The sequence below is a fragment of the Mus musculus genome, chromosome 1 (assembly GCF_000001635.26).
Source record: "Mus musculus strain C57BL/6J chromosome 1, GRCm38.p6 C57BL/6J".
Taxonomy (NCBI): Eukaryota; Metazoa; Chordata; class Mammalia; order Rodentia; family Muridae; genus Mus; species Mus musculus.
In genome coordinates, this window is record NC_000067.6 from 131,100,966 (window position 1) to 131,127,696 (window position 26,731).

At 47.4% G+C, this 26,731-nt stretch overlaps 1 long non-coding RNA gene across 1 annotated transcript; it reads left to right on the plus strand.

The window, feature by feature from the left end:
• Positions 1-11,829: 11,829 nt before the first annotated feature.
• Positions 11,830-14,942, plus strand: Gm51643. Its single transcript, XR_003947991.1, has 2 exons — positions 11,830-11,942; positions 14,585-14,942. It is a non-coding gene; the product is annotated as a predicted gene, 51643 (long non-coding RNA).
• The last annotated feature ends 11,789 nt before the right edge of the window (positions 14,943-26,731 follow it).

Sequence of the window (26,731 nt, forward strand, 5' to 3'; positions counted from 1 at the left end):
ATAAGGACAAAATGAAGCCCAGAGCCCTGCCTGTCTAACACCAAGCTCTCAGCCATCTGTAGTGAGCTACTTAAGCAATAGCTGTTGAGGATGTGTTGAAGCACTTCAGAAATTGAAAGTCAGGTGGGGGCTGTAGCTCAGAGCTAGAGTGTATGCTTATCATGTGTAAACCCCAGGCTGTGAGCCCCAGGAAAGCTTTACGAAGATGTAGGGACTCTTATTTACACCCCCCCCCCAAAATTAGGATTTGTATCGGCATGCATACATGTATACAAGAAGACAGTGCAAGGGCCACAAGCATAGAGACTTGCATCAGTTGCTGTCCCGGATCCGTATAGCACGTGTTTGTTGTTAGAGTGCTGGTCCCTGCATTTCTGTTTTTATTAGATTATAGTTCCTTAATAACGCCATGGGCACCTGTGGACAAAGCACTGACTCCAGCCCATTCCCTGTGTGTGTCACCCAAGACAACCAACACCTGCTCTGTTCACCTTGCCCATGCTTTCCTTTTTATACAGTTTTAGTTTATGAAGACATGCTTAAAGGGATCTTGAAAAGCTGGACAGAATGGTTTAAGCCTGTAATCGCTGCACTTTGGAGGCTGACTCCAAAGAGAATTGATGCAAACTCAAGGCCACTCTAGGCTACATAGGAGTGTAGGGAAGCCTGGGCTACATAGCATGACTCTGTCTCAAACAAACTGAAAAAAATTTTAAATGGTATAATTGACAAAGCTCAAAGTATCTTTTAAAAGAAGAGAAGCAGCTGGGGATTACTTTATCAGCAAGATGCGGTTACAAGGTGTGCGCTACCGTCTCGTGGTGCCGCTGACAGCACAGGCAAGAACACATGAATAATGGTTCTATACCCACCTGGTGTTCAGGTTTCATGCAACTTGGATTGTCTTGTTTAAATCTCCCAAATGTCTGTAGCTGAGATGGCTAGTTGTTTTAGCCAATCAATGCCATTTTATTCTCCCACTCTCTGACAATGACAGAGATCCAATATTTAGCTAAGTATAGGCCTGTCTAAATACAAAATTCACCTCCTAATTTCTCTACGTCTGTTACCGCGGGTTCCTGTGCACGATTTGAGTTCTATGCAGTGACCTACAAGTGAAAGTGATGTAAAGGGAAATTTGTTTCTTCTGAGGTTAGAACATCTCACCTTGGAGGAGCACTCCGTAAGGCATGGGGGGTGACAGATAAAAATGACCAGGAACCTAATGAGCATAGATCCATAATTTCAGTTTTAAAAAACTTACATAGATCTTTATATAGACAGCAAATGAATGCTCTTCTTCTTCTTGAAGCGCCTAGTATTCTAGGTTTTCTATTACAGTAAGAGCTACCCTATAACCCAACGCTATGTAATATGTATTGTTATTCACAAGTTTCTTTTATATAAATGAAAAAAAGTGAGTACTAGAGAAATGACGTCATTGGGGTTGTTCTTCCAGCCAAGGTCACAACCAAGTCTTTCTGACCCACAGTCCAAGCTTATGGCCCCTCTATAAATCCCGAGTAGACATATGCCCGAATATCCCTCTTGAGAGCTTTTTGGAGTTCCCAGCAAGAAAGCTCAACTGCTCGTGTTTTACTAACCAAAGAGTGCCCTCCCCTATAGACGCACACTGCTCTTTTTGATGGAGCAAACAGCCCTAGAGAGACACACATGGCATGGTGACGGAAGAAGGGCGCACCCTTGAAGCCATCCAGACTGACAGACTCAACCCTAGTGATAAATACAAATATGCCATAGCCAAATTTCCCTCACGACCATCCACAAATTGTCAATGTCTAAGACATGCTAAGCAAGAACATTCTAAAGGAGCATTAGCTAGAACCCCATTTTCGATCAACTTTAAATCTCACAGACTTCTTTCCATCTTGGCCTATTATGTTTTTATAACATAGATCAATGTAGCTGGCGGGGGGTGGCAAACACCTTTATTCCCAACACTCAGGAGGCAGAAGCAGGTAGATCTCTGAGTTCAAGGCCAGCCCAGTCTACAGAGTGAGTCCCGGAGTAGCCAGGGCTACACAGAGAAACCCTGTCTCAAAAAGCCAAAAGAAAGAAAGAAAGAAAGAAAGAAAGAAAGAAAGAAAGAAAGAAAGAAAGGAAGGAAGGAAGGAAGGAAGGAAGGAAGGAAGGAAGGAAGAAAGAAAGAAAGAAAGAAAGAAAGAAAGAAAGAAAGAAAGAAAGAAAGGAAGGAAGAAAGCAAGCAGGGAGGGAGGGAAGGAGGGAAGGAAGGAAGGAAGGGAGGGAGGGAGGGAGGGAGGGAAGAAAGGAAGGGAAGAAAAAAAAGGAAGGAAGGAAAAAGAAAACGAAAACCAAGGTCAATGGCTAGAGCCAGTGACAGTATCTTTTCTCCAAAACTTCCCTAACCCTCAATTCAAACCACCAAGGAGTAAAAGTTTCCTATTTTATTCTGATGTGGTATGAACGGTGGATGATGCAGCATGGAGACATATGGAGATCAGTTTCTTAGAATGTTCAGAGAGCTTCTCCGGGCAAGATGGAACCACCCACTGACTGCCACACAGGTGAAGAAGTGTCTCTGTGTCTGTGGCTGGTATGGCTGAAAGGTCAGTGCTCCAAAGACTCACACTTGCAAAGGACCATGACTGGATGCCCAAGGGAGCCAAGCTGTCTTCAAGCCATAGGACTAAATTTCATAGATAAACTGAGAAATTTTCCAAAGCAGAACAATGACATATATAAGAGTCGTTAGTAACAGAAATTTCTGACCCAGAAAGCGACTTCAAAAGAGGAGTCTCTGTGGTTCCCATCCTCCCTCCCATCTCACAGAAAGAAGCTCTCCCTAAAACAAGTGTTGCTGGCAATGACTTTCCATAGACCCTCCTAGGGAAGGAAGTGATGTGATCCCCCACAGGAACCCTTGTCCGCACCCCATTCTTGCAGCCACAGTGAGGAACATCTGGAGCAGCTGTGAAGAATGGGAATGGAAAGAGAAAGAGGAAGCTGCCCAAGAGGAATAGAAACTTCACCTCTGTAAGTCAACAGACACACCAGGCTGGCCTAACAGCTCTTAAGTCTCTATCGCACCACTGGGCTGCCCACTGTCAGGAAGAGAAGGAAATATCTACTTGCATTCCAGAAGACGCAGCCCAGGTTCCTGCATCAAGGGTTCTGCTCTCTCTTTATCATGTTTCCTGCATACCGCTTGCTGCTCAGTGACTATACAGCCTGGATAACGCACTGGGGGAGGGACAAAGAAAAAGGAACTCGCCACCCAGGAATAGACCTAGGGTGGGTCAATGAAAAGGATCCGTGGGTGACCACGTGACCTGGTGACCAGGTGATGCCTGGAGTGTAGGAAAGGTAGTGAAGGCACATGCGGGAGCGTAGGAGCATGGGTTTCCTTAAGGATAGGATGAGGAACAGCTTCACTAAAGAGCATAAGTTTGAAGCAGCCAAATATGGAAGAATCAAATCCAGGGGTTCAAATTCCAATCACACCTCAATGTTGCCTTGTATGGTGAAGAGATGCTATCCCCTTGATTCAATACAAGAGCGCTATCTTAAGCCGTTCTTGGCACACAGTAGTTGGCTTCTATCTGAATTGTTGTTATATGGCAGATACTTTCACAAGAATCATCTCATTCTCGTGGGGATGTAGCTCAGTGGCAGAACAAGTGCTTGCACACACACATACCACACCACACACACACATACACACACACCACACACACACACGTACACACACACATTCACACATTACACCACACACACCACAAACACACACCACACACACACCACATGCCATACACACACACATTACACCACAAACACACACCATGCACACACATGACACACACACACACACACACACCACACATCAAACACATACATTACACCACAAACACACACCATGCACACACACCACACACATACATACATACACACACACACACCCCATACACACACACATCACACCACACACACCACAAGCACACACACACACTCACACACCTGTAATTTTAGCTCTCAGGAGGACAATGTAGGAGGATTGCTACAAATTACAAATTTGAGGCTATTCTGGGCTACATGAACTCCAAGAGAGCGTAGGCTACAGGGTAAGACCACCATGTGTCAACAGTAACAACAATGAAAAAAAAATCATCTCATTCTACCTTCTCACTCTCTCTCTCTTGTTTGTTTGTTTTTTGTTGTTGTTGTTGTTTGTTTGTTTTTGTTTTTCGAGACAGGGTTTCTCTGTGTAGTTCTGGTTGTCCTGGAACTCACTCTGTAGACCAGGCTGGCCTCAAACTCAGAAATCCGCCTGCCTCTGCCTCCCAAGCAGCATGCCCGGCTAACCTTCTCAGCTACACTCTAAAATAATTCCTATTTATGTTATGCTCACCGCTGAAAACACTGTCACTCAAAAATAAAACTGGCAGCCAGCTTGGATCTTGAATGACCCTCATGCATTCGTTACAGGACTGTGGGAGGTGCTGGGCCTTTAGGAAGCAGAGCCTAGTAGAGGGAGTTGGGCCACTGGGGTGTTGCTTTCAGAGGAGAGAGTGAGCTGCTTGTCTCTCTTTCTCTTTCCTTCTTCAGTGTGTGAGCTCCTGCTGCCTTATCAGAGACCCCAAAGCAACAGACCCAACTACAAAGGCTTAACACCAAAGAACCATGAGCTTTCTTCTTTTTACACTGTCTTGGGTTATTTTGTTATAGTAAAGGAATGGTAACTAATATACCATCATAAAATCATCAAGCTACAGAGCGAGAAGGACCAGAATCCCAACCTTCTCTGTGTCTGCCTGTGTCAGAGCCCACGATGCTAAATGCACAAGAAAGTGGTCCAGCCTCCTAACACCAGCTGACCTCGCGGTGACTCAAGGGAGGGAAACACAGTGTGAAGCTGGAAACGACTGAGTTCCCAGAGACTATCTATCTATGACAGTGTTCGAGGCAAAGAAGAGAGTCGGGGAAGCAATAATGAATATGAACTTAGAGCATTTCTGAGCTTGTTAGGAAGGGCCTACTATAAGAGGCATATATCAGACAGACAGACAGACAGACAGACAGACAGATTACATATCTTTATCTGAAATGCTTGGCACTCACTAGTTGAGCATGCCTAATTCAAAGATTCAAATTTTCCAAACTCTAAAATTTCAGAATATTCAAAAAGCCTTGGGTTTCCAGATTAGGGATGTTGAACCTGTGCTGTGTGTTATTTTGTCTTTATTGCCCAGTGACAAACAGAGCCAGGGTTCCCTCCCCCAAACATCCCCCAATGAGAGAGACATCTGAGGGCCTGATCCATCCCCTCATCCTAAGACCACATCTACACATACACACAAGTGAAGGCTTTACAAAATACGTCCTCAAAACCCCTGGTGCTTTATTGCCTCATAAAGGGACTCTTCTTATGATGGTCTGGTTGTAGACAAGTCCCTCAATATCATCAGGACATTCAGTGATTCTGGTGGCCATTAGGAGCAGTCACAGATGCAAGGAACAGCAGAATGTCCTGAAAGGACACATGGTTTTAGCCTCATATTTATATCTCTGTCCCCTTTCATGATCCCTTTCCAAGCAACCAATGCTGACTGAGGACCACTGAGTACCAAGTGATGTGCTGATCACCAGAGTGCCCAAGACCTGTGTGCTTGTTATAAAATAGAGAAGCCAGAAGACTCTCAATACCCTTACAGGGTGTGTATGTGCAAATGCACACACACAAACACACACACACATGAGAGAGAGAGAGAGAGAGAGAGAGAGAGAGAGAGAGAGAGAGAGAGAGAGAGAGAGAATAAATAAAAGACAATGTAAAATTTAATGTGTGTGGAATACGGGTGGAATACGGATGTTCACGTGGGTGTGGGTATGCATGCACATGTGTACATGTCTGTGGAGGTCAGAGGTCAGCAAATGACTTCCTCAGTTGCTCTCCAACTTACTCTTTGAGACAAGGTATTCTAGTCAGATTTCTGTTGCTTTGATGAAAATCATGTTACAGATTACAGTCCATCATCGAGGGAAGTCAGAGCAGGAACTCAAGGCAGGAACCAGGAGGCAGGAATCATAGAAGAATGCTGCTGACTGGCTTGCTCTCTGGCTGTGCTCAGCCTCTTTCCCATAAACCCGGGATCCCTTTCCCAGAGGTGACCGGGAAAAGTCGGCTGGGCCCTCCCAGCTCAGCCATCAAGACATTGCCAAAAACATGGCCAGCAGGCCAATCTGATACAGGCAATCTGTCAACTGAGACTCCCTCTTCCCAGGTTGTGTCAAGTTGACAACAACAACCAGGACACAAGGCTCTCAGTGAGCCCAGAGCTCACCAGTTTGGTTAGGCTGGCAGGCCAGTAAGCTCTGGAGAGGGGCAGCACACACTACTAGGCTCATGTTTTTCTCATGCAGGTGCGTGGGGAATCTTCAAGTTCTTCACCAGCTGAGCTATCGCCCTAGCCTTTTTTTGGGGGGGGTGGGGGTTCAAGACAGGGTTTCTCTGTATAGCCCTGGCTGTCCTGTCCTGAAACTCACTCTGTAGACCAGGCTGGCCTCGAACTCAGAAATCCACCTGCCTCTGCCTCCCGAGTGCTGGGATCAAAGGTGTGCGCCACCACGCCCAGCTCTTTGATACGGTCTTATGATTCAAAAGTCCAAAAGGATCTACCTTAGTCCCAGGGGAGCTGAAACTATACCCAGAAGTCACCTATTTCAGAAGAAAATCCAACCTCCTGAACCAGCCAGCACTGGCTACCTATGAGCTTAAGAGCAGGCTGTCCTCCCAGGACCACGGATCAGGGTGCACTCCTGGGACCATGAGTCCCTCCCAGTCTCAGTGAGAAAAGCGTTCCTCAGAATTCTCCCTCATGTGAGAGCAAGAATGGAGAGCAGCAACCCAGGGTGGGAGGTGACCGTGTGAGCGGGGGAGAAAGGTAAGAAGGCAGACTCTGAAAGAGAAGTACAGAGGACATCAGGCTGGCTGTTCATTTATATCTGAAGATCCTGTTGCTTTAGGCCCTCTAATTCAGGCCAGGAAAAACTGGGGGTGGGGTTGGAGCGAGGGGAGGGGGACCAGGTCCCTCCCTTGGGCCCTCCCGAGGTAGGTCAGGAGTACACAGAGGTGTTTCTTCACTTCCCCATGTGATCACAGCCGCCTGGACCAGTGTGCCCGCTCACATCACTGCTCAGGAATCTGGCTCTTGTTTACTTAACACAACAGCACTGCTCCTCCTGCTTTCCAGAGAGCTTGTGGAGGAGCCTGGGGCCTGGGAAGGGGAACCTGCACAGGAGAGCTGCTGAATAGGAGCAGTGAACTCCTGAGCTCCAGCCCAGTCAAGGCCTCCCTCACCGACATGGAGAGTCTGGAGAGATCTTGGGTTTCCCTGGCCTTCCCGAGACCAAGATACCTGAAGCCCAAATCCTCACATGAGGATTTGGGGGAGAAATTGGATGACACACCACCTATTGTGTGTTCTGTTTTCTGCCAAGAAATGACTGGGTGTAGCAAAACACAGGCCAGTGGTGGAGTAATCAGGTAGAAAGAACAAGACCCTGGATCCCATTCCCAACATGGGGTTGAGGGCAGGGGGGAGATAATAAAATTGTAAACTAGCAGAAGCTGGGGAAGTAGAATCAACCTGAGCTTTGTGCTAGGGCAACTTTGTATCATCCTGATGACTTTCCAAAGCCTGTCACAAAATAGGGCTCTTGTATGTTTACTGGATGGATCGGTTTGGAGGATGATTGATGGCAGACAGTAAAAAAAAAAAAACAGATTTAAAAGGTCATGATAATAGATCCCATTTGGTGAGTAATTACTGTGATCTGACATGACTGTGTTTCCGAGTGCTGACTCAGTGGATGCCCCAGAAAAAGTCACAAAGGAGGTGTCACCGATAGCTTTCCAGTGGCCCAGATGAAGAAACGTGGGCCCCATGAATCTGCAGATTCTCCTCCCACAGTCTCATCCCCACCTCAACCCTGGAGATGGCTTCTCCGGACTCCTAGTGTAGGCTCAGGAAAAAAATAGTAGAGAGAAGAAGACAGCCATTTCCCTCAGGTATACCACAGAGTCAGTTAAGTCACCTTCCCCACGTGGATTGCCATGCTCCATTCCCACGTGGACTGTCACGCTCCGTGCCATGCTATGTCATGCCATTGTGGTAAGAACATCAACATGAGATCTACTCTCTTAACACACTTTGAAGTTCACTACAGTGCCTTATTGTTGACTACAGATTCCACTGTGCAGAAGATCTCTACAATGTGTGTATACTGGTTTCCTAAAACTTTATACCCGCTCTGTACTAACTTCTTTTTTTTTTTTTCTCCCCTATCACCAACTCCTGGAAATCACCATCAAATTTTTTTGCCCAAGGAATTTGGGTCTTTCAGATACCTCCCATGAATGAAAGCTACAGAATTCATAGTCCCCTTCCCTTTGTTTTTTTATTATACATGATGCCCTCAAGGTTCATCCATGCTGGTGTGTATTGCAAATTCCCCTTCTAAGAGAAAGACTGATTTGTAGTCTGTAGCTGTACTGGCTAGTTTGTATCCTGTGTGTTTATTTTTTGCCAACTTGACACAAGCTACAGTCATCAGAAGGGCAGGAATCTCAATTGAGAAAATGTCTCCATCCCACCAACCTGTATGCAAGCTTGTGGAGCATTTTCTTGATTAATAATTGATGTGAGAGGGCCTAGCCCAGTGTGGGGGGCACCATTCCTGGTCCTTTAGTCCTGAATAGTATAAGAAAGCAGGCTGAGCAAGCCATGGGGAGCAAGCCAGTAAGCAGCGCTCCTCCATGGCTTCTGCTTCAGTTCCTGCTTCCAGGTTCCTGCCTTAAGTGCCTTCCCTGGCTCTCCTCATTGATGGTCTGTGATGTTAACGTTTAAAGCCAAATAAACTTCTTCCCCAGATTTTATCACAGCTATAGAAATCCTAACTAAGACAATACCCTATGTATGTACCGCTGTCTTTAAATGTTGTTATGTAGATCATGTCCGCTTTGGTTGCTACTGCATCTTGGCTATTATGAATACTGCTGCCATAAACACAAGTCTGTGATTATGAACCATGGATGCTGGGTGATTACACTGGCCCAGATGTTCTATTTTCTGAATGGTATTTATCCACAATCTAGTCCTGAAAAAGATAAAAGATATGAACAATCACCTAAGCAAATAGAGTGTCAGGCAGCCAGGCCAGAAGGAAGCACACACCCCTGAAGGGAGAGGAGGGAAAGGCCCAGGCAGGCCTAAGGAGTAGGTCTGCTGTGAGAATACAAGAATAGTGGTTAGTTCAGTCCTGACCTAAGTAGGCCAGGCTCGTGCCCGGGTACCAATTAATCATGGACTTCTCCTAGATAGCCACAAGAAGCTCTCTAGGAATTGGAGCATGAGGTAGAGAAGTACCCCAAAGATACCCCATGAAGGTGGATGGAAGGATGTTGGGATAACAATGGATGGGCACAGAAGGTTCTGAAAACTGTGTGATCAGAGATAATCCCATGTCACACACATCTCCACACCCCAACACTGGAAGTTGCTGCAGCCTATAGTTGGGCTACAATTTTCTTTGGCTGGTTTCTTCGCCTTTAGGTTCAATTGAGGAGATAGAAGCAGGCATTTATCAGCGGGCAGTTTCATTTCCTGTTTTCTCAGACTGAAAGCACAGTCATCATAAGGCCTGCCTTTTGTTTACCTGAGGCCTTTCAGAAGTAAACTCCACGTAGGAAGACCTGAAGGTAACATAGCTTGCTGATCCAAGCTGAAGGCAGCGCTTAGCAATGGGGATGCTTAAACTCGCTTCTTCAAAAGCCATCATCTAAAGGAGATGGCAGTTCCCTAAATGACTGTTCTCACCAGAGGCGTTTGTCAATCCCTCCTAAGCACCTCCGAAAATAAATCCTTCCCTAAACTGTTTCATCCTCCAGTTGGCCCCTAGCCAAGGTGATTTGTGTGACTGGAGGGGCAGAAGCTCAAGCTAACTTCCCAGAGTTGCGTATCGGGTCAGAAGGGAGAGAGCTACAACCAAGAAGGGAGTTTCCAGCTCCGTGGGGGAACTTACAGTGTTGTAAGGGAAAACCACATCTATTTCTGTCAAGAAAGGAAAAAAAACAATGTGATCGCTAGCGACATCCTCCAAAAAATGGTTACCTCCCCAGTGGGAATGTGCTGTGAGTTGCTAAGATTAGAAAACTGCTACTAGAATCTGGCCAAGGCAGCAGGCTAGCCTAGGTGTAAAGGCTAAGGTGAAGGTTGAGAGCTTCCTGGGTTCTGGGGAAGAGGGCAGCTGAAAGGCTGGAAGGGAGCCATTACCTTGACTGTCTTGGCAGCCATGATGGCAACGGTCCTTAGCTCGGGCCCACCTCGGAAGGAATCTGAGGAGATGTGGAGAGACAGACTCAAGCGGCTTAAGGGTCTTTTGAAAAATAAGCATGTAAAGATTTTTTTCTTTCCAAAAAAAAAAAAAAAAAAAAAGTAGAACCAACAACAGAGAGAGACAGCTTCTAATTGACTTGAGAAACCAAAGCCAAACAAACATTCCTCACACTTAAAAGACACAGCCACGCAGATACTTTTGAAGCAGTCTCCAGTTGCACAAAGGAAGCGGGGAGGGTGTGATAATTACACATTTATTTATTGTGTAATTATTATTGTTGGATTTTGTTTGCTTCAAAGGATAGTCATAAGCCTGGGGCTGGCTGGTGGGTGGCTGGTGGAAAATCTGAAAGTAAAGAAGCTTGCTAGAACCCCATGAATAATCGGCCTCATATTGTCAGGGTTGGATCAGTGCGGTGGGGGTGGGGGTGGGAGTGGGGTAGTCATTGCTGTGATATTGAATTCTCCTGCTGCCTTCACTGTGCACCAGATGTGGTTTTAAGTACTTTCTAGACATTAATTCATTGGGCAACACTGAAATAGACTACTTCTAAAGTGGTGTTGTTGCTCCTATCCATTCTTAATTTAAGGTCTTTCGTATGTTCGTTGCCTTGTTGTCTTCGAGTCTCTGAGTGTGTGCAAAGATTGTGTTCTCTAGTCCCTCCCTCCTGCTTAGGAGCAGTTACCTATACAAAAAGAAAATGCACCCTGATTGTGGTTGTTTTCTGAAAAAGTAGTCAGGGCCACTGTGTGTGTGTGTGTGTGTGTGTGTTTTGCTGTTTAGTCCAGGTTCCCAGACTAGCCTTGAATTCTATGGCTATCACTCATTCAAATAATCTTAAGACTGGCCCTGGTAGTAAGGGCCTTTAATCCCAGTTATCTGGCTAAAATGGGGGCATTGGAAGTTCAATACCTGCCTGGGCAAAAGATAGAGTTCAAGGCCAGTCTAGACGACTTGGTGATACCCTTTCTAAAAAGGTACCTAAACTAAAAAGTAAAAGGGGTCTGGGGGTGTGTCTCAGCAGGACAGTATTTGCCCAGCATGTAAAGTTCTAGGTTTAATCTCAACTAACAAAAGACTAATCTTGACTATTTAAACAAACAAGTTACTTTCCATATTGGTAAAGACAGAGAAGTCTTCTCTCTCTCTCTCTCTCTCTCTCTTTCTCTCTCTCTCTCTCTCTCTCTCTAGTTCAGTCAAGCAAACCTCCCAACCCAGAAACACCCATTGGCTCTCTCCGCAGTTTTTCAGGCAATGTTACCACATCTACTGATCTACTAGGGAGCAAATCTCCCTAACATTTCCAGTTTGCCCATTTTGATATTAGCATGAACAAGACTCCAGATGACATTCCTTCCCCTGGACGTTACACATACTTTCCTCTGGAATTTGGCAAGCTGTAGTTCCGGAAGTACTAATGGGAAAGACCTTTGCAAGGGAGCGGCTATTGCCTAAGTACCCAGCAGGGGCACCCGAGGCACCTGAAGGTGACTGCTAAGGAAGTACCTGGTCTGCAGAAATGGTTACCGAGGAGGGAAGAATCCACCATCAAGAAAAGCTCAAGTACAGTGAGTATCAGGAACAGACTGGAAAATGGGCTGTGTGTTGGGAGGTGGAAGCAAGAAGTCTCATTATCAAGTTAATGTAATAATTTAAAGGAGGAAAACGGAAAGAATTGGCAAGCAGATAGAAAGGAGGACAGGACGCCAGAGTGCTGCTGAGAAGGAAGCAGCGGCGAGAATTGCCAACTGATTAGGGATGTGAGAGGAAAGAATTTCCCAGGAGCACTTGCTTCGAAGTTCTGAAAAGGTTACAGGCATCCTGATCTTGTTTTATAAATAACCTGAGTAAAGCCGGGTGCACGCCTTTAACCCCTTGTACTGGCTGGTTTTGTGTGTCAACTTGACACAGCTGGAGTTATCACAGAGATAGGAGCTTCAGTTGAGGAAATGCCTCCATGAGATCCAACTGTAAGGCATTTTCTCAATTAGTGATCAAGGGGGAAAGGCCCCTGTGGGTGGGACCATCTCTGGGCTGGTAGTCTTAGGTTCTATAAGAGAGCAGGCTGAGCAAGCCAGGAGAAGCAAACCAGTAAAGAACATCCCTCCATGGCTTCTGCATCAGCTCCTGCTTTCTGACCTGCTTGAGTTCCAGTCCTGAATTCCTTGGTGATGAACAGCAGTATGGAAGTGTAAGCCGAATAAACCCTTTCCTCCCCAACTGCTTCTTGGCCGTGATGTTTGTGCAAGAATAGAAACCCTGACTAAGACAGGTGCACATCTAAATATCATGTCTTCTGCCCCTTTCATGAGTCTGGAGACAGATGTGGGAGGTTTCGTTTAGAATGTAAGAGAAATAGTCATGCCAGTGACTGGGAAGGAGGCAGGGGAATTCAATAGAATACAGCAATGAACAAACCACACCTCCACCCAGCAGAAAAGAAACCTTTTTTTTTTTTCATATTTAATCAACACAAATGAGGTCATGGCTCAGAAAATGGGGAGCATTCTTAGTTCTTAGGAACTGATGCCCCAGAAAAGGAGCCAATAGGAAAGGAAACCAAGCTGTCTCTGGTATTCTCAGAGGAAGGGAGGGAAGAAGGGATGGAGGAAGGGAGGAAGGAAGACCTAGTACTACTGAATTTCCTTCTCTAAAGTAAAGAATCTCTGTGCCATAAGGTGTCCCCATCTGTGACTTAACCCAAACAACCAAACAAGCCAAGTGATTAGCAAGGGCCAACATTAGCATTTGAACCCAAATCTTTCTGGCTCCAAATGCATGCCCTTTGGCATCTCTTTATGACCAAGGACAGCCAGAGTCTCTTTTCTGGGGACAGCTCTCTATTTGTACAGACAGATGCCCTCCTTTATATGGAGTAGCAAATTTCTGTCTGGCCCAGAGCTAGGGTATAAAGATTAGCTGTGGCTCTGCTGTGGAAAGGGATGATATCGACCCCTACAGATGTTGTGACTGCAGGACAGTGAAGAGGCCACAGCCTTGCCTGTTGTTAGGATCTGGAGAAGCCTGGAGTGTGGTGTGGTGGCCACCAATTATCTGCTCAAGGCACCAAGAAATTACAGAGTGACTCCAGCAGTTTCTCATACAGACTTAAGCTGAAGACAGGCCTTGTACAGTTTCTGTGGAGAATAGATGAAACTTCTAGAGACAGGGCATCCTGAGAGCTGCACAACTCTGTGCTACTCAGGGCAGATTCGTGCCCTGTAAAACAACGATAAAGCTCATGTTATATGTTTTGCTATAGCAAAAAAGAAAAAAATGTTGAAAGTAACCTCAAAAATTAACTTTAAAATTTGTATTACATTTGTATCTATTTCTTGTGTGTGTGTGTATGTGTGCATACAAATACGGACATACATAAGCCACAGGTGCACATACATGAGCCACAGCACACATGTGGAGTTAGAAAACAGCTTTCTGGGATCTATTCTCTCCTTCTATCCTATGGGATAGATGGGATCAAATTCACGTTGTCAGGTTTGGCAGCAAGTGCCTTAACCTACAAGCCATCTCAACAACCTGAAGTCAATGCTTTAAAACTTGTAATATACTATGCAATTCTACTTTCAAACATACGCCTACTGGAGAGGGGAGTGGAGTGGGGGGGGGAGCATGGGACGGAAGGTGGGGGAGGGGACACTAAGAAAGGGGAGAGAGGAAAGAAGGGGAGATGAAGAGGGAGGGGGAAGGAAGGGGGAGGAGGAAAGGGGGAGGAGGGGAGGAAGGTATGGGAGGGTGGGGAAGGAGAAGAGGGGTGGGAAGGAGGGGAGGGAGAAGAATGAGAGGAGGGAAGAAAAAGGAAGGGGGAAGACAAAGGAGGCAGGAGGATGAGGGGAGGAGGAGTGAGCAGGGAAACGGGGAAGAAGAGGAGCAGAGGGGAGGACTCTCTGCCATTTCTGGTGCCTGAAAGCAATAGCTAGACCTTGGTCTGCAAGCTCAAAAACAAAAGAAACTCAGCCACAGAGTGTCTACCTAAAGGAGAACATGAATTGGTTCCACAGGGTTGTTTCTCATCCATGGCACCCAGTATCTGGCAGATACAGGATTCCATCTAGTGAGAAGTCTAAGGACAAACCTCCAGGATGAGGATGGCTCTGTGGTTGTAAGAACCATGGCAAGTGGGCACAGACATCTTGGAGTGTCTTCACAGTTTATGTGCCACAATCCCAGGTCCCTCGTCCTTTCCTGACAGCCAACCTTGGACAGCCGGTAAAGTAATGCGTGATCGGGTTGAAAGAAGGCTGTCACCCAGGAGGAGCATGGAGTACAGGACCAGGCATGAATGCCAGAGATGCTGGCTTTGAGCAGAGAAGACCACTCCCTGGCATCAGGACCAAAAGCAGAGCTCTCGGTCAGTGGTTAATATCCTTCCTCCCAGCCTCCCCAGAGCATGGGTATGGAATCTAGCAATTCTTCAGGTTCCAGCTAAGCTGCACGAAGGTGTTACAAAAGGCCATTTCTTCTCCTTGGAGGAGAGCCAAAAGGAAAAGTGACACACACAGCCTTCATCCTGGAGTCAATGAAATCATAGCTCACATGAGCCTGCAAAATGAGAAAAATGCCCTTGGCTTGGGACTAACCATCAATGAGGGGCGGAGGGGGAAAAGAAGGGAAGAAAGGGGGAGGGGAAACTAGAAAGAGCTGAGATCGATCCTTAATTCACACATCAGGCTCATATTCGTTTGTTTGGAGTTTTGGGAACAAACTGTATCACATAGAGAATGGCTGAATAAACTAATGAAGTGCGTCTGGTAAGCTTATCCCTATGTGCACCACCAGGGGGAGCACTTGTTCCACACCGCTGGTCTTTTATGCACTATGAAGCCGCTGGTTAAGGGCATAAATTCTGGGTTCTAAGGGCCTTTTTTTTTTTTTTTTTTTTTTTTTTTTTTAAAGATTTATTTATTTATTATATGTAAGTACACTGCAGCTGTCTTCAGACACTCCAGAAGAGGACATCAGATCTTGTTACAGATGGTTGTGAGCCACCATGTGGTTGCTGGGATTTGAACTCTGGACCTTCGGAAGAGCAGTCGGGTGCTCTTACCCACTGAGCCATCTCACCAGCCCTCTAAGGGCCTTTTAACACCACCACCACCACCACCCCTTTTGTCCAAGAGCTGCCTGATTTTACTTTGTGCACGTCACCCTGTTTTCAGATAAGGAAAATATCTGACCCCGGGGAACTGGCAGTTTCTCCCACTCTTAAGGGCTCCAGAAATAGAGTCCTCACCTCACTTGGCGGCAATCCCAACCCTTTCTTGCTGTGGGATGTTTCCTGTCCACAGACCCCTAAGACGGGAGCTAGACAAGCAGGTGCCTCCACAGGGACCACACATTCGAGCCTGAGGAGGAAGTAGCCTGCTTTCCCGAGGCCTGGAGCCTCTTCTCTGCCCCTGCCCCAGCCGCAGACCCCCTACCAACCCTCCTCACCCACCAGCTCTCCCCAGTGCCTGGCCAGCACCTAGGAGCAACAGCCAGACTGTGGTCCCCGCAGGCTGCAGCGTGCCTTTGTCTGGGCTCACAAAAACCACATTTAGAACCGACTCCCACTTCTGATGCCCCCAGCGCATCTGTCTTTGCTTCGTTCCATCTGGCGATCTCAGAGGAATGGCTAATTAAATTGAAATGAGCTGGCCTATTTTTAGTGTTCTTCAGCTATCAGGCCTGGGGGGAATAGCCACAACGTTTGGAAAAGAACACCAGGAAGACTGAAAATCTCTGGAGCTGCATGCTGTTTCTAGGATTATCAGCTCCCAAGTCCCACCTGCCTCGGCAGGGTCCATCCGGTTCTCCTGTTGTCCTGTTTGAGGATGGGGCCAAAGTTGGAGGAAGGACGCTATGATTTAGATACAGCTTAGGTGTGGCACCTCCTGTGTTGCGAGTCTAGTAAGGTAACGGGCGGGCGCCGAGACCTTGAGAGAGTGCACTTGGATCACTGATGCTGTGTCTTCAGCTGCTTTCACAAACCCCTCATTTGGTCTAGTGTGAGGTCATTATGAACAGGCAAGACGAGCCTCGGCCCTAGGTGCTGTCTAATCAATACATCTCTCTGTCTCAAAGTCACAACTGTAATGGAGCTAACTCACCCAGGAGTGTCAGCCAGAAGCTCAACATACAACACTGCCCTGCTCCCTGACTTACAGCTCCCCCATTTATAAAGTTCACAGCCTCCCTCATTTTCCTATAGTACCTGAAAGTGACTAGTAAACAGGCTTCCTGGGTGCTCTTGATCCACCTCATCCTAGAACCAGAGACACATTCAGCTCAGTGAGCCTTGACAGCTTGATGCCAAGTCAGAGCTGTGATGAGCTTTAGATGACAACAGGTTTGTGCAGAGAGGAGGTGAGGAAGGGGAGGTGAGAGGTGGGGTGTGGTAGAGGTGAGGATGGGGAGGTGAGAGGTGGGGGGTGTGGTAGAGGTGAGGATGGGGAGGTGAGAGGTGGGGGGTGTGGTAGAGGTGAGGATGGGGAGGTGAGAGGTGGGGGGTGTGGTAGAGGTGAGGAAGGGGAGGTGAGAGGTGGGGGGTGTGGTAGAGGTGAGGATGGGGAGGTGAGAGGTGGGGGGTGTGGTAGAGGTGAGGATGGGGAGGTGAGAGGTGGGGGGTGTGGTAGAGGTGAGGATGGGGAGGTGAGAGGTGGGGGTGTGGTAGAGGTGAGGAGGGAGAAGAGAGAGGTGGGGTATGTGGTAGAAGTGAGGATGGGGAGGTGAGAGGTGGAGGTGTGGTAGAGGTGAGGAGGGGGGGTAAGAGGTGGGGTATGTGGTAGAAGTGAGGATGGGGAGGTGAGAGGTGGATCCCATCCCAGGTCCTGGATGGTACTTGTGCAAACATTGCTTCCTGCTAGTGAATTGGAAAAGCCATCCCTCTACTGCCACGTTAGGACCCCCTCTGGTTCCTTGTCTGCACAACCGACGTGCTCCTTACTTGGAGGTATGTTGTTTGATGCAAGCTAAACCCCTCTCCAGCTTCTCTTCCTCCTGCGTCCTCTGCTCTGGCCACTCTTTGTCACATTTTTAAAGTTTTGTTATTTGGTTTAATTGCACACATACACTGGGGAGGGGGTCTTTGTGGGTGTACAGTCACGTGAGAGATGGTGACCCTGAGGCCAGAGGCACCGGAACTTGAGTTTTAGGAGGTTGTGAGCTGTCTGACACGAGGAATTGAAGACCAGTCCTCAGCAAGAACAGTACACCCTCTTAAACCCTGAGCCTTCTCTGCAGCTCCGGAGCGTTTTTTTTTGCTTTTTGCTGTTCCTACACATTTCAAGTTGTGTGTCAGGAATTCCCTTCCTTGCATGACAAATCCTTCTCGTTAAGGGCACTACTCGGCAGTCACCTGCCTGAGGCTATTAGTCACTCCCGCCTCTGTGGTTTTCTAAAAGTTTGCTCAGACTAATATTAGACCTTATCAAACACATCCGACTTCTATGCCTACGTGGGATAAGGGCTTGCTGCGAGTGGGAGGTGTGTTCAGCCCATGGAGCTGAACTTCCCAGGCTTATGAATCCAGTGAATTCTTACTGTTGCGTGAAGATGAGAGAAAGTGAAATCGGGTTCTTTATTCTTCTGGGTCCCCACACAGCCCAAAGACGGCAGGGCCTCCTTCCTCCACCAGAGTGAAGCTTTGGCGAGTGGGCAGCCCTCTCTTACATCCTCACCCACAGCCAGGGCTCCTCAGGATTCCAACAAACTCTCTCTCTTCCTTATGTGCTTGGCCCTTGGGCGCATCAGGGTGCCTATTTTTTTTAAGATTTATCTTATTTCTATCTATGTGTGTGTGTGTATCTGTGGACACACTCAAACACTGTACACACACAGGTACATGCATTTGTGTGTCAGTGCCAGAGAAGACCAGAAGAGGGAGTCAGGCCCCTGGCATTATAAGCCAACGTGAGCCACCCAATGTGGATGCCAACACAGGTGCCAGGAGGAGAACTCTGTTCCTCTTTGAGAGCAGCAAGTCACCAGCTGTCACCCCTCCAGCCCCTTCACTATTCCTTAAGGGTTTCCTATCCTGGTCCACATTCTATAGTCTCTGAGCTGCCCCCTCTTAGGGATTAGGCCCAGTATCTACAGGGCATCTTCCACACTCTACCCAGCTCCATTCCACAGACTCCACATAACCTGCTCCATACCATCCATGGGCCCTCCCTTGCCTCTGACAAGTTTATTGATTATACCCCAGGACCTCGTGTCCCTCAGTCTGCCTATGTCCCAGACCTCCACTTAACCCTTAAATCTCCAACTCAAGAAAACAGGCATTTGTCCCTAGCCTTAGACACAATCTCCATGAAGTGTTAGAATAGTTCCTAAAATATCAAATTATTCTTTTCCTCTCCTTCAATACTTTCCTTGCCAGATACATATGCAAACATCAGGGATTTGACCGTTACATTTGTTTTGTTTGGATTTTTGATGGGAAAGTGGGGCGAAGGCCCAGTCTAACTTGAAAAATCCAACCTTCTGGTAAGGAACTGGACAATGGGCCCTGACTTTTCATGCGTGACCTCTGTGCTAGCCATGGCTCCTTTAAAAAATACACACACACACACACACACACACACACACATATATATACATATATATATATATATGTACACCTTAGCTGTCTTCAGACACACCAGAAGAGGGTGTCAGATCCCATTACAAATGGTCGTGAGCCACCATGTGGTTGCTGGGACTTGAGATCGGGACCTTCAGATGTGCAGTCAGAGCTATTACCCGCTGAGCCATCTCGCCAGCCCTAGCCATGGCTCCTTGAATCTACTGCAGCACTGCCCCCTTGCTCTCGGCCTTCCGTTCCATAAGGCTCATCACCCTGTAGAGAGCAGCTTCTCTGTCTCTCCGAGACCTCCAGCCACTATCCAGCCAACCCACCGCGTGCAGGGCAACGCACAGCATGCTGGCATTCCTGAGGTGCGTGGCTCTTGCCAGGAGGAACCCAGCAGTGGGCCTCTGTTCCCAAGGCTCCTTCCCCAGCAGCTCAGTGAACCCCGGACGAGGGCTTCAGCTTTTGAAATCATTTAACCTAGTTCCGGGTCTTCAGTACAAAGACTGAAGATAACACCTCCTGGGAGCCTCTCACGGTGAGCTGTCCTAGATTCCCTAAAGAGGTAGGCTGAAAACAGAGGCCCAGAAAGAGAAGTGTCCACCATCCTGAGGCCCAGGAGGGGCCAGAGAAGGCGAGAGTGTCCATTTGCTGAAGATAGGTTCTGACATTCTGAGCTGGGTGTTGGGAGGGCCGACAGGAATGTAACAGGGGGCAAAGCCAGGACAGAATAGTGTGTGCGTCCATGCGTGCGTGCGTATGTTGGTATTACAAAAACAACTGCCCTGGCCAAATTAAGATTTGGTCATGGAACTTTTAAGTTGCCTAAATTACCACAGTTGATCCGCATTGCCCTCACTCATGTTAGCATTGTCTCCTGGTGCCAGCCTGCACTAGCTTTGAGCCGATCCCACCAGCAAGCTCCCTCCCTGACCTGAGTTGCTCTTTCTCACTATATTTCTTGCCCCCCTCCACCCCATAAAGAAGGACCGGCACCCTCACTTGTGAGGTTTCTCACGCTTGAAGAGTCATCTGAGCTGGGAGGTTCCCAGAGCGTTCTTTAACCAGCCTCTCCCCACAGAGCTGGCCTCCAGGCAGGACACACAGTGCCATCATGTCCTGCTGGCTTCTTCTCAAACCAACTGGCAGGGTGGGGCTTTCTCTCCATTTAAGCCCCATTTGGCACTGCTCAACCTCCTAGCCTCAGCCTTTGCCCCTTTCCTAACCCGGTGTGCAAAAATAAAACGATTTTGGCAGCTAAGTATGGAAGGAGGACTGCTGAGAGAGTGGGGGGCAAAACCCTTAGGAAGGAGAGCAAGCCTCAGGAAATCTGTTGTCATTGGTTTTTTTAGTTGGAAAAGCATCATTTATTATTATCATTATTTTATTTATTTATTTATTTATTTATTTATTTATTTATTTATTTATAAGAAAGGGTCTCTGTAGCCCTGGCTGTTCAAGAACTCTGTAGACCAAGCTGGCCTTGAACTCACAGATCTGCCTGCCTCTGGGATAACAGGTGTGCCACCATGCCTGGGCAGAATCATTATATATGTATTTGTATGAGCATGTGTTTGTGTGTATTTTCATATATTATCATATTTACATATATTTATATTTTGCAGTTTCTTTGCCTGTGTGTAGGTGTGCGTGTGCCATGGTATACATCCTACTGCACATATGTGGAGGTGAGAGGACTTGAGTCAGTTCTCTCCTTTCACTGTAGGGGCTCCAGCGATCCAATTCCGGTCACTAGGCTTGGGAACAGGTGCCTTTCCAGACTGAGCCATCTCCTTAGCCCCAGTGCCTCAATTTTTAATCTCCAAAGCATAAAGCATTGTAGGATGTGGGCGTCAAAGGGGGCAGGAATAAGGGAAACAAATTAAAATTTTTTTTGTTTGTTTTTGTTTCTTCGAGACAGGGTTTCTCTGTATAGCCCTGGCTGTCCTGGAACTCACTTTGTAGACCAGGCTGGCCTTGAACTCAGAAATCCGCCTGCCTCTGCCTCCAGAGTACTGGGATTAAAGGTGTGCACCACCACCGCCCGGCAACAAATTACAAAATTAATGGATAGTTATGGCAGCTTCCATTCCCACCAGCCCCCTTGACTTTTATCTGAGGTGGGGGAGGGCACCTAGCCTATGTATGTCACCTTATATACCATTGGTCTCATTATTTACTTATTTGGCTGTGTTACATCATGCTTTAATAGACACAGCACTGTATCTAGCACATTAAAAACACTAGAAGGTAGAAGAGTCAGGAGTGGGGCTGAGCGCCCCCTAGAGAGTGAGCCCTGGAAAAGTACAGGAAGAGGTTGGGGTGGAAGAGCCCTGCCAGAGCCCAAGTACACCTGCAACTCCTGACTTTGGTCTGAGAAATCACTTCTTTGTGTGCTCCCCCCCCCCAACCCTGGTCCGGCTTTTACTGGCCTTTACCTCCCCTTTGTCTTCTTCGAGGTGGGATTTAAGGACAGGAATAAAATAAGAATAAAGACAGAGGAATCTTGGAACTACAGCTGCCTCAGACCAGGTAAGGCTTGAAAAGGGCTGGAGGGCTGGAGTGACAGATACAGTTATCCCTATAGGAGGAGGGCCTGGCAGGGAAGTACCTGTGACCAGTCTGTTCTTCTTGGTCCTCAACCATGTTGATGCCTTCTTCCCCCAGAGTAACATTGCCTAGGCATCACTCTGATATTTACAGCGGATGGTTTCTTTGGCTTCCAAAGAGAAGAAATGGGCTCTTCCGTGAGGCGAGAGTTTAATGAGAAGAGATTAGAATCAGACCCAGGAGTAGGCACCTGCTCATACCTACAGGGAAAGATCTCAGGGCTGCGGTTTCTGAACCAGCCCCCATATATTCTCCTGTCTCGTCCAACAGGCTAGAACATAAGTAAACTTGGCCGGCAGCGTCCCAACTCACTGTCGAAAGACAGTTCCATCAGCAGAGGCCAGAATGGACCCGCTTCAGGAGGGATGCGATTTGGCTTGGGGCCAGTGTTCTGATCTAGGGATGGATGAGAATTCTCCACGGTGTCCCACCTGGAAGTCCTCTCTTTGCTTATCAGCAGCCAATATATAAGAGCAGAGCTGGGTGGCCCCTGCAATCCAAGGGCAAGTGACACCTAGGCTCAGGCTGCAGAGAGGTCCAGGGCAGCCCTCAGTGTGGTCTCATGGCAGCCGTGCCAGGTTTCTGCATCTGGAGTGACACCGTCTTTCCTAGACAGACTAATAAGTAAAAACACCTGTGCCCTCATCATTCTCGTTGCTTTTTCTGGCTTCATAGGCTTCTGATGGCCTATGAAGAATGGAGGTGGGGGGATGGCTCAGAAGGTGGTGGTCCTTGCTATGCCAGCCTGGCAACCTTCACTTGATCCCTGAGCCCATGGCAATGACATCAAGGACGGGTGCGATAGGACATCTGCGATTCCAATACCCTTACAGAGAAACAGAGGGCAGAAGCGGAGTGGTCCTGGGTGAGCAGGCCTGGAATAGCCGCACTGCAGAACAGGACAGACTGCCTCACACAGTGTGCCACGTGACTGCTTGCCCTTTGTGCGAGCACGGGAGTGCTCGTGTGCTCACATGCACACAAACACACACACACACACACTTTTAGAAGGTAGCCATTGGATAAGTTTTCGTTTTGTTTTGCTTTGATTTTTTTTTTCCCCAAGACAGGGTTTCTCTGTGTAGCCCTGGCTCTCCTGGAACTCGCCCTTTAGACCAGGCTGGCCTCAAATTCAGATGGAATGCTGAGATCAAAGGCGGCACTCGCCTTTAATCATTCATTCAGACTCACATTCAGCTTCAGTCCCATACCCAGCCGGGCCAGACTCTGATAAGGAAGAAAGCCAAAGGACAATTCAAAGGCAGGGGATAGCCATCTCTCAGTTCATCCAGGAATCCAGCGTGGCTGGTTCTCCACACCCCTCCGTCCCCAGCCCCACTGGACACTTGAGAGTGTGTCTGTACTGTGTGGGCTCTGAAACAATTAGGGGGTGCTAGAAAATTCTCAAAGCAAGCCATTTTTATATAAAACCACCACCACCACTGCCTCAAATAAGAAACAAGAACACCTGGATGGATGGAGACAAGGATGAGTCACTGGCTCCAGGCTGCATTTCCCAGACATACTCAGCAAGGGTCAAATGAGCAATGGAAGACTACTACAGCAAAGTGGCTCAAATTGAACACTTAGGAGGCGAAGTCATCACAGATCCTGGTTTGGCCTCATTTATGCCTCTGCTTCCTCCACGTTCTATCTGCATGGCGGTAAAGGGACTGAACACATTTCTAAGTCTCTTCCACACAGGAAGTGAGCAGTAAGAAGCTATAAGTTCAGCACTTCCCTCCAGACCAGTGGTCCTCAACCCGTGAGTCGCAACCCCTTTTCGGGGGGTTGCATATCAGCTATCTTGCACATCCATTACTACGTTGTGATTTGAACACTAGCTAAATTGCGGTTATGAAGTAGCAATGGAAACAATTTTACGGTTGGGGGGTTGCCACAATGTGAGGAGCTATATTAAAGGGTCGAGCTGTTAGGAAGGCTGAGGACCACAGTGGTTAAGTATCTGATATGCAGAGTGTCTGAGTCCCCTGTGAAAGGGTCTTCTACCCCAAGCAGAGATGACCTAGCTCATCTCAGAGGTGGAGGGTGTTTGGATCTCAGGGACCACACAGCTTTTAAGCCTTGGATGGATGAGTTCACTGTGATGCAACACTGTTAATGATATTAATAGATGCAGTTCAATAGACATCAAGAAAGGGTTGCCTCTACCATCAGGTCTGTGAGAAAGACGACCATTAAAATTCCTGGGCTGCAGGAAGTGTAAGATCTTAAGAGAGATGGGTTGAAAGGAGGATATGGGAAGTATTTCTGAAGTCAGAGGCAGATCACTGCTAAGGCAGAGCTCTTCTTGGTTTGCTCTCTGTGGCTCTTTCTTGATCTGCACTTGGACAAGTCCAGGTTTCTCTGCCGTGTCTGTGCTCCCCCCGTGTACACTATGAGATAGAGCCATCTACAGAGTTTCTGGGGAGGCGGAGAAAAAGAAGAAATGACCTGGCCATTCTACCTGGGGGAAAGGACTGTGTATTATCTTTAATTCCCAGAGGGGGATAAACATCTGGGGGCTCTGTGGAACAACTGTCGCCTTCCTCCCTTCTGTGTTAATGGCATCGATAACTGATGCAGAACAATCAAGGGGCTGATGGCGCAAACTCAGAGCTCCACCTACCTCTGCCTCCCGAGGGCTGGAATTAAAGGCGAGTGCCACTACCACCAACCCAGCACACTATATTCTATCCTTTTTTTTTTTGTCTTTTTTTTAGTTCACTGTGTAGCCCTAGAACTCACTCTGTAGACCAGGCTGGCCTCAAACTCAGAGATCCACCTGCCTCTGCCTCCTGAGTGCTGGGATTAAAGGTCTGCTCCACCTGGCTTTGTTTCCTTTTTATTTATTTATTTATTTATTTATTTTTGGTTTTTTCCAGACAGGGTTTCTCTGTGTATCCCTGGCTCTCCTGGAACTCACTCTGTAGACCAGGCTGGCCTCGAACTCAGAAGTCCACCTGCCTCTGCCTCCCAAGTGCTGGGATTAAAGGTGTGCGCCAACAACTGCCCGGTTGTTTCCTTTTTATTATTATCAAGCTAACTATGTCTACCAAAATAAATTGTCTTCACGTAACTCTGACCCGATTACCCTGTCCCTGGAAGAAGGCAGCAGAGTGTGTATCAGAGCTTAGAAGTGAGCCCGGTCCTGGGAATGTGTACGGTCTGTACACGGTGGGGGACACCCCTGCCACCTGAAGCTCACACGCATGCTGCAGACAAATCATGGCGGCCTATGAGAGAGCGCAGTCTAAGCAGATCATCTAGCACTGAGTGAATTAGCGAATTCTCCACGAGAAAAGAAAAAGAAATGTCAGAAACACTAAAACAAAAATTCTGACTAAACTCCTTTATGTTGATAATAATTTGGGGACTGAACTGGTTTTTGTCAAAAGAGCTACCGGGCAGTGTAAGTCCCTCCCCGCTCTGAGGGGCAGAGTAACAGCTTCTAAAAACACCTGCAGACCTCCTCCGATTGATTGGAACTGCCAGTTCTTGTGCTTTACAGAAAAAAAAAAAAAAAAAAGCAGCCTACTTTCCCCAAACCTGAGTCATTGCAGGAGGTAGGCTGGCCAGTGCCAATGACTGTGCTGTGCGTCACACTCCCAGCTGCCAAGTCTAGACCGAAATGTATCCATTCACCTTTTCTGTATCGCTTTCCCAGTGGATGGGCCTTTTACAGCCTTCCACTTAGCCCAGTTGCAATGAGCTCAGATCCACTCCTGCCACAGGAAAAGCTTGTGACAGCCTCCACCGGTTTCCTTTCGAAAAGTCCAGACTCTGTGCTGGTTGGCAAGGACTGCTCATGCAAACAAACATCAGAAACCAATGTGTCACTTAGGGTAATGACCCTTTCAACTGTCTGCTCGGGACAGCAGGGCTTCCACACTGATAAGGACAGGCAAAACCACCTCAAAGTGTGCTCTGTGTAGATAACATGGGAGACCGAATTTCTGCAGAAAGTCAAGAGAATCTGGCTGGGGTTACCAGGAGCTGTGGATTGCCTTCTGTAAACCAGGAGTAACAACGTTTGAGTCATCTAGTACCCCAAAGTTAAAAAAAAAAAAAAACTCCTTTGAAGTGGCCTTGGCCAGTCTGAGAGTTCTGCCTCTGGCCTTGGTGCTGGGAAGAGGAAAAACTGAACTGGGTCACGTGGCAAGCCAGTGATACTTCGCTCTGAGGCAGTGGCTCTCAACTTTCCTAGTGCTGTGACCCTTAAATACAGTTCCTCATATTGAGCTAACCCCCAACCACAAAATTATGTTGCTACTTCATAACTGTAATTTTGCTACTTTTATGAATTATAATGTAAATAGCTGAATGCAGGATCTCTTGATATGTGACCCCTGTGAAGAGTTGACTGACCCACAGAAGGGTTGAGACCCACAGGCTGGGAACAATGCCTCTTAATGCCCACAGGAGTCAGACACATCTGTTCCCAAGGGCCATGGACACAGATGAGATGGAAAAACTAAAAGAGAAACAGGAGCAGTGCGTTACTTAGCTCCTGTCCCCTCTGCACCCTAGGGAGGCCCGTGGCTAGCAGCCACAGGCACTACCAGCTCCTGTTGCCTGACATTCAGTCTCAAGAGAGAAAGGAAGGCTGCTGAAGAGAACTTGACTAGGAAAACAGTTGACTGTACTTCTGGACCTTCAGATGGTTTTCTTCTTATAATGGGGGCTCACTGGGAATCCAGGGAAGGGTGGGGAGTTCAGAGAGAAAGTATAGAACATTAAGATGCAAGTGGCATTTAGTTTGCTTCGAGATTACCTGACGGCGACCACCATCATAAAGTCCAGAGTCCATGACAATGCCACTTATGACCAAGGAAGGAACTTTGGTTTTCATGCTGACTCTTACCTTTGATGCCCTGGGTCATTTGTGACATTAAGTTAGCTCCTTTTGAGTTGGCCGAGAAAGGATGCATGAGTTGGGTTTAAAACCAATATGGGTTAGCTCTTTATTACCGTTAACAAATACCCAAGGAAATGGATCTATATAGGGAAAGCTTTAGTGTGTTCCAAGGGTTCAATCTGTTAGCTGAACAGCACTGCTGTCCTAAGCCTGCAGTATCATATCACGATGGAGTATTCAGTGAAGCAAAGCCATTCACTTGATGGCCAGCAGTTAAAAGAAGAGAATGAGATCAGGGCCCCACGGTCCTCATTAAAAGCACA